General features: G+C 47.8%; 1 protein-coding gene across 3 annotated transcripts in view; it reads left to right on the top strand.

The window, feature by feature from the left end:
- Positions 1–86: 86 nt before the first annotated feature.
- SCAI (suppressor of cancer cell invasion) overlaps positions 87–8,271 on the top strand; it is a 32,814-nt gene continuing 24,629 nt past the window's right edge. Inside the window, exon 1 of one of the 3 annotated variants that reach the window (XM_027650072.1) lies at positions 87–7,940. The gene's annotated coding sequence lies outside the window, so the exon portion shown is untranslated. Of the gene's footprint in view, positions 8,035–8,271 lie in introns of all 3 variants that reach the window. The other 2 variants (XM_027650070.1, XM_027650071.1) reach the window with 2 other exon arrangements.

Raw genomic sequence — 8,271 nt, 5'->3', positions numbered from 1 at the left:
ACAGGTAAGGCGGCAGGTGCGGGCGGGGCTGCGCGGAGCATCCCCGGCGGGTCCGCGCCCGGTGCCGCGGTGCGGGGCAGGGGCTGCGGGGCCCGGGGGCTGCGCGGGGCCGTGCGCCCCCGCTGCCTCCGCCGCTAACGGAGAGCAGGAACGCGATGTGACACGTCTAATGCTTAGGCCCGGATTGGCGGCGTAGCTGAAATAATTCCCCGAACGACCCCCTCTTTATTAACTTCTGCGTTCCCCGCGCTCCCCTCCCGCTCGCTCCGGGCGAGGCTGGAGCTGTTGAGCCTGCCTGTGACAGGTACCTGCATCCAGCGTCTGCCAGCGAATCCGGTGGGACGGAACGGTGCAGGATTTTACAGGGGCAGTTCGTGCAGTGCTGGATACCCAAATTGCAGGTTTGATGGAGTCACCGGGGGTTTGTTCTGATTTTAAACTTTTATTGCGGCAGGTCCCTCTCCACCAAATTCTTTTTTTGTACGGAGAAACGCTGTGGACAATAGGTGACGTGAGATGTCCTTGGGGACAGAAGCTGGATGGTTGTTATGTTGTGTCATGCCCCCAAATTTCTTGCCCTGTTAAAATGTCCATAGCTAAAGGCTGTTGCAGGTAAAATGTTCAGGATCAAGACTGCATGTTTGCAGCTCTGGGTCCGACCTCCCATCACAGAATAGGACCTGTTATTGTCGAAGTCTGAATTGCTCTTCTTTCATTTAATAACCAGGCTCCAAGCTTCTACACCTGAGCTGTGTCTGGGCTAAACAATTCTAGTCCTCCAACCTGCAAAATGGGTCCCTTAATGTAAAAGATCTGTAGATTTTGCACAAGCTGTGCAAACACAACCTGTAATTCATGGCATCTTGTCCAAGCTAATGCAAAGCAGCGCTGTGGGACCATATGATGACTAAAATGTGAGTGTGTCTCCCAGCATGTGTGTGCTTCCCACTGCTCCTGCGAGCAGCAGGGCTGCCGGGCGGGCAGCAGCCTTTGGAAGTCGGGGAGGATCATCCTGGTGTGGATGTTGCTGTGGGAGTTTGCAGGGCAGTCCCTGCCCGGTGTCTCTCACCTCACCTGAACCCGTGGTGTGGTGGTTGTGCCATCCCTGGCCCAGGCTGTCAAGGGAGCAATTCAGGAGCCTGACTGTCGGTCGTGTTTAGAGAAAAGATCCTTCGTTTTCAAAGTCAGTCTCTTTTAAGATGTTTGGATAAACTGGACCACAGTTTATGTTGATTGAAAGAAACAGTCACTTCACTAGGAGCAAAGAGTGTAATTCTGAGGTGCCAAAGCACTACAGACAGTGCACACAAATGTGATGGCCAGGTCCTTTACTGCGGGAAATAGAAAAACCCTTCATGGAAGCTGTATGGAGAGAAGAAATATTTTATTGTGCTGCAAAGAAGATTGTGATCATTGTTTTATTTTAAAATATGAGTATAATGCAGCATCAAAATTCAACTGTCAATCCAGGTTCCTTACAAACGTGGGGGATTTTAGCACAAAGATGTCTAGTTGGACTTAGCTCTGTGTAAGAATGATACTGTGTTCTGTGCTCATCATGCTCTGTTGAGAAATTTGATCTACAAGTGATAAAGATGCTGAAAGTGCTTTCCAGTGGGAGGAACACATTGCCTGTATTGTTATTAATTTCTGTGTCCCTGTTTTATTTCATGGAGGCAAGTAATAAAAATGGAGTGTAACCATTCAGAACATCGAGAAGCTTCTAACCCGAGTCAGTTCTGCACTGAGATCAGATGGTGGTGTCCACAGTGTTACACTGGGAGCACAGATGTGGGGAGGTGGGAGCTGGGGTTGCAGCTCTCCCTGGCTGCTGCCAGTGCTGTTCCTGTCACATGCTGCGGCTGCACAGTCCCCTGCTCGCACTGCAGCTGCCTCGCTGCCGTGTGCCGCTCACATCTCCCCTCTCCTTGCATCACTTTTATTCTGGTTTAGCTCTGTTGGCTTTAAATGGAGTTGTTGATGATCTGCTGCGGCACAGATGGATAATGGGAATTCATTGGATCATCTGGACACGTTACGTTGTTGGCTTATCTTTTATTCTGCGTGGTGTGCTTTGGGCAAGGAAGAGCTCTGGTGTGAAGGTCTGTTCTGAGGTGGTCTTACTGCCTAAAGAGCTGAAATGTAACTGATTTTAAACAAAAAACCTCCAATGCCCCCCACCAGCCTCCAAAGCACACTACAGCTCTTGGAGTCTGACCAGGAAAACCTGGGTGTTGATGGCTTTTTTCACAGAACTTTTTGCAGTTCTCATTTTTTCATAAAAGTGGAGCAATCCTTGTAGAAGGAATTTTCCTTGGTGTCCTTGCATAAGAACATTCTGCAGGGTTGGCTTTTGTAGCTGACCTGCTCTCCTTTAGCACAAAAGCTCTGTTCTGGATATGTAGTTTTTAAACAGGCTGGAAACAGAGGTATGGAATGGGGTATGTGTTGCAGCAGGAGGAAACAGTTCAAAGGAGTGGACCAAATTGTGTGTGGGAGCTGCACAGAGGGTCAAATTGAGGTCTGGTTCTGTAAAGTATGTAAGGAAGTTGCCAACACAAATATTACCTTGCAGTTTACATGTGCTGAGAGAACGCAGCACAGCCCTGCAGCAGGGATGGAACAGAGTAACCATCAATCTGGATCCCCGAGGATGTCAGTCAGGAAAGGAAGTGTGTGGTGCCAGAAAGCCTGGATGGAACTGCAGGTTTAGAGGACTCGTTGTTTGAAGTATTTTTAATTATTGCTATTAATATAATGGAACACAGACTGGAAGCTGAATTTTTTAAATATAATTAAAGCAGAAGTCAGCAGAGGGATTTCTCTGCTGTGAGGCAGAGGCACAGTCCAGCAGCAGTCCCTGCTCAGGAGGCTGAATTCTCAGTGATGATACTCTCCATGCAACTCCCAACCTTGCTGGCAGCTCCTGCCAAACACTGGTTTGGAGGGAAGAAGTGAACTGAAGGGATCAGAAGGCTTTCCCAAGCTTGTCCTGCGTTCTCCTTTGTCGGAGTACGATTCCAGTTGGAAGGCAGCCATTGGCACCTTGGCCAAGGATGGGAACAGGCTGCAGAGTGTGGCGAGAGCTGCCCTCCAGATCGGGCACTGGCCTCAGCTCCATCTGGGCCAGGCCAGTAAATCATTGGCTCGCTGGAAAGGAGCCTCTCCGTCACGTTGCTGTACAATGCAGCTTGATGCTTGCTGTTCCATTTTGAATTAATGAATTAAATTCTTTAATAGTGAATCAAAGAGTTAAAACATCAGTCGTTGGAGGAAAGAAAGAAGAAAATCTTTCTTGCAACTGGGATGCTTTTCAGGAACTTGGCTGCTCGGGAGGCGAGAGGCATGTGCTTTTCCGCCCTGCTCTGGGTGATGGCTTAGTTCAAGGGGGCCCAGATTTGGCTCAGTCAACAGTTGTGTTGGCGTCTTGCCACCAAATGTGCATAAAATGGAGCTGACTGCAATTCCCTCCTCACTTCAACATGGAGGGGCAGCCGGAGAGACCCGAGGCCTGCGGTGCCGTGCCGTAGGATGGCTTGGCTGTGAGGGTTACCCTGGGGTGTGTGATCCCTGCAGCACAAGCTGTTGCACTGTGACTGGATCCTTGCTTTTGAGTCCCAGGGTTGTATTTTGGTCTCTTGTCATAACTAATGCATTTCAGACCTGCTTGTGCCTGTGCTCCCAAAATCTCTCTCCCTTCTCGCAGTGGCTTACGTGCTTTTCCAGCTGTACGAGGTTCATCTCTCATTTGCAGACTCTCCCTATGGTTCTGTGGCTTATGTGCATTACCACAAAATCAAGATAAAACGAAACTGGCATTTTAGCTGCTTCGAGAACATTGTGTGTAAATAAACCACTAAATAGTTCAGCCTGTGAAATGTAAATACACACAGCTCACTGCCACAGCTGATGGTGTTTTTCTGTCTCCCTTCTACCCTCCCACCCTGCCAAGAGTGGGCCAGCCTGATGTTCTTTTTTCTCTTGCTCTTTCATACAATGCAAATGACTGCTAAGTACCATGTAGGTGGTATGCAGGCACCACGACAGATTCATGATTTGAATTTGGATAAAAGGAAATACTTGCATCCTCTTCCACATTGCTTCTGCACCATCTTTTGGAGATTCCTGGGCTCCGATGACCCAGAAATTCTGCCTCAGTCTGACTTTGAGCTTGAGCCCATTTTTAGTAGCAAACTGGTGAAGTCAGTAGAAGAGCAGAGGCCCAACTGTGATGACATTTTTAGCCCGTGCCCTTTGTTCATCCTATACACAAAAGGTCGTGAACTGCAGTGAAAAAGGGATCACAGAGGGCGCAGAATGGACAAAAGTGGAACAAATTACCAGTGGCAGAAACATAAAGAAGAGAAGCGAAAGTTTTGTGTTCTGAAGGTGATTGAAGAAGGCCACGTGCATCCCATGGTGAGATCATGTCTCTTGTATTCACAGTGAGTCTGCCCAGAGTGAATTCAGAGTCTGCTGGTGAGGTGTGGCTTCCATGATCTCAATGTAGGAGGCAGGAAGGGACTACACGGTTTCCATGGTGTGATGTTAATGAGCACCTCCGTGTTTCTCTGGGAGAAAAGATGCCAAAGCTGCAGTTCTGGTTACAGACAGGTGTGCTTTAAGCAATAAAGGGACTTTTAAAGACATGCGAAACAAATGAAAAGCCTGATTCTGTAGACAAAGCACTGAGACAGTGTTTGCAGATCTTCCCATCTTCGATATGCTAAGGAAGGAAATACACCTTCATGTGAAAGTGGTGAACTTTCGGGTTGCAGTACTAAAATGTAACTTCTATAAGCCCTTTTCCCTGTGCATTCTGTGTGTGCCCCAGAGCAGTGAGCAGAGCTGGGACACAAACGCACTGCTTGTTCTCTGAGCTCGCCCTGGGCATCGCTGTCCCCTGGGACTGAGCCCTGCCAGAGCCCAGGTGTGGGCTCAGCCTGCTCCCAGATGCTTCCTGCAGCATCCAGCGAGCTGCTGGAAAAGGAGCTGGGTGCATCTGGGAAAGCTGCAGCCACTGCAGTGCAGACGTGCCCCGAGGTGAACAGTGTTTGGGATGAGGAATGTCCATGTTCGGTTCCAAATTTTACTAAAAACCTTAAAATAATAAAGAAATCCTTTTCCCCTGCCGTGTATTTTATGAAAAAATGGTTTGATGTATAACTGCTCATTGCCATTTCCTCTGGAGGCCTGACTCCAGCAGGCTGTGAGGTTGTTGGTGCGTGTCTGGGGGAATTGCTATTTATTTATTTATCTCAGTGTTTCTTGGGTAGAACTGAGTGGTGTCTCAGGAGCTTCAGGACAGTGGCTCTCAATGGAGAATTAGGTATTCTGACAAGAGGAGTGAATTTGGGCTCTAATGAATTTTGTGTTGTCTGAGGCTCTGTCAGGACTAGCACTCTGAGCACATCACATGGAAACACACAGATGGTTTTCCCAAAACGTGCAGTATAGCTTTGAAAGAAAACATGAGACAAGTGTGCCAGTCTGTAGAAGAAAAGGAGAGGCAAATAGAGAGCCAAGGTATATATCCTGCTTGATGACAGTAAGATCAGCTGGTTTTTGGAAGAGATTTAAGAAGTGATGGTTCCAGGCTTTGGGTATCAGTGATGAAGAGCTTCATTTTATCTGTGTTGTTAATTTGCGGATAAGAAATAGATACCAGCTGGGTGTCTGGCTTTGTGTCACGTCCCCTTTTGGCAGTGATGCTGTGGGAGATGTGTCAGGATGAAAAGTGGAAAAAGAGCTGGTCTCTGACTCGAGATTTGACAGCTTTAAAATCCTGATAGACTGGAACGTGTTTTCCACCACTGGTTTCTGTGGAGAGCAGTTCTTAGTTTGGGGAGAATGCTGTATCAACAAGATGTACAAAGTGTGTTTGGTTTTGGTTTTTAGTACCACTTGCATCTCTAAGTGAGGAGTGGGAAGCATTTGAAAACCAGTCAAGATCTCACAGCTGAGCAGAAGTAATGGCTTAAAAGAGGCAGGTAAATTGTACAAGTGCTCTGTCAAGAGGTCAAGATGCCGTGTCCAGCCAACTCTGCTGTGCAGCTCTGGAAAACTGCTCCTGGTTCTGTCTGTCTTCACTTTTATCTAGAGCTTGTACCCTGCTGACATCTGCCCAAGCACTGTGCCCTACAGTCACACCGAATCCTCAGTGCCCTGAGGTTTTATTTGCTTGTATGTGTCAGTGTGAAGTTATGACCCCCCTCTTCTACCAGGCAGCTCAGTGGTGGGTTACACTGATCCTGGCTCTGTAATAAATCTAAGAGGATGTGCCTGTAATACACTTATTTAACTGTCCATGCTGGACTTGCATTGTCAGCTTGATTTTCCTGAACCAGAGCGTTCCTTCACCGCTCCCGAAGCCTGCCTTGCTTTGCAGGCCTGAGTCCTGGGGTAGGGCCAGTGGGGAGTGCATACCATTGACTTCAGCACTTTTCCCCTTCCAGCTAAGCCTGGAAAACCTTAGCCAAAAGACGGCAAACCACAGGGAAGTGCAGAGTGTGTGATGTAAGTGACATCTGACTTTAAAAATACTGGCCAGCACCATGAAACCTCCGTCCTGTCCCGTGCCCTCCTCCCGCTGCCCTTCGGCTCCTGCTGCCTTGGACACTCGTGCCATCCTCTGGGATGTCTCTAAAGCTCTGCTGCCCGGGGTGCTGCAAGGGGGTGAATTTGTAAAATGTATTAATGTATTGCACTTAGCAAACCTAGAGTCTTGTGTTCTGAGAGGGTGTTGGAAGAACCTGGCACGCCAAGTGTGGGGCTTGGACAGCACAATTTTTCTGCCTTGTATGGCCTGAGGAGTTGTTAAAATCTTTGAGAGAATAATAAGTTCTGCTGGAATTCACCATTTTCTGACTTATTTTAAGTCTTTTAAACCAATGTTTCAGTGTCTCCTTTTGCAGACTCTGGAGAGAATTTTTTTTAACATGTGCTACTTAAGAAAAATTGTCATGCAAAACAGCTGAACAGTTTCTTTTGCATGAAAAAAGGCAAAAAGCTTCAGACACAGAACAAAAAATAAAGTAGGTGATATTCCTGGTGTGGCTGGGCTGTCAGAACTGGGAGAACTGTCTCTTTTGCAGATGAGGAGCACAGATCCATGGGGATAACTTCAAGTGTCAAAGGGAAGGAGAGGTCCACGTGGTTGTACTCCTGGCTGCATTTTATTTATATTGTTCATTTGGAGCTGAGCAGTCCCTGAGGAAAGGGCGATGTCAGGAGCTATATTCCTCCCTTTGCTGTGCCCACTTGCTGTTCTAATAATAATTCTCCCTCCTGTCTGTACTGCTGCTGCATTACAACACAGTCCTTAGTGCAGGGAGCACCTCCTCCTCTCCCGAGCTGCTCCTGGTAGTGGCTCTTCCTTTGTACACCACCAAATACCACCCCCTCCAGAGCATGATAAGCCAAAACCAGTGCATGAGATACCCAATTTTATTTTCCTTCTCTGTCAGCTGGAAAAGCCAGTTTTACCTATTTTTCCTGCCTTCTGATACCTTTCAGATTTGCAGGCTATGGATTTTCTAGTGTGTCTTCTGTTGATTGTATAAATGGCCTCTTCTGGAGGTCTGGTGGACCTCCTCCACGTGCAAACTACTTGGTTTAAAAAAACAGACAGAAACCAAGTTGGTTTTACTTGCCTGTGTCAGGGCTAGCACTCGTTCTGTTGGCCAGCGTTGGCAGTGGTTGGGGACGTTGGGGAGTATAACTTAAGGGTAACATAAAATAAAATCTGCTTTGCCATGAGATTAAAGGACAGATACACAGACTGTATGAAACATGCTTTGCCATTTAAGCAAGCTCCTGAATTTTTGCAAATGTGTCTGAAGCTGCTCTGGAGTGCCTGGATTACCACGCGGAGTGCGCAGAACCCACGGCCTCGCCGCAGGATTTAGGTCACCCTTGCTGAGGAGCACACAGGTCCCGGGGTATTGTCCTCTTCCTGGAATTCCCGAGTCACCTCCTGGCTACTTCTGACATCTGGTTTTTAGGTCTCGCTGTTCACTTCCATCTCATTCGTTGGTGCTTTGAGTACTCGGTGTTTGTTCCGTGCTGTGTGAATGTGGATGTTCGCGGGTTTTGGACACAGGCTCGTGGTTTGCAATGTTCATGTCCTGCTTGCCTGGCTCATGCCAAAGCTTGTGACATCTGGGTGGTATGTTTTGGACTCTGCTACCCATATTGCAGTTACCTGACAATACAGAGATACTTCCTACCTTTTTCTGGAGCTCCTTGACAAGTGGTTTGTGCAGTGTCCCC

This window comes from Corapipo altera, unplaced genomic scaffold, assembly GCF_003945725.1.
Source record: "Corapipo altera isolate COAL_440 unplaced genomic scaffold, ASM394572v1 268, whole genome shotgun sequence".
Taxonomy (NCBI): Eukaryota; Metazoa; Chordata; class Aves; order Passeriformes; family Pipridae; genus Corapipo; species Corapipo altera.
The sequence above is the reverse complement of the archived record's forward strand: the minus strand, read 5'-3'. Positions and strand labels throughout refer to the sequence as shown.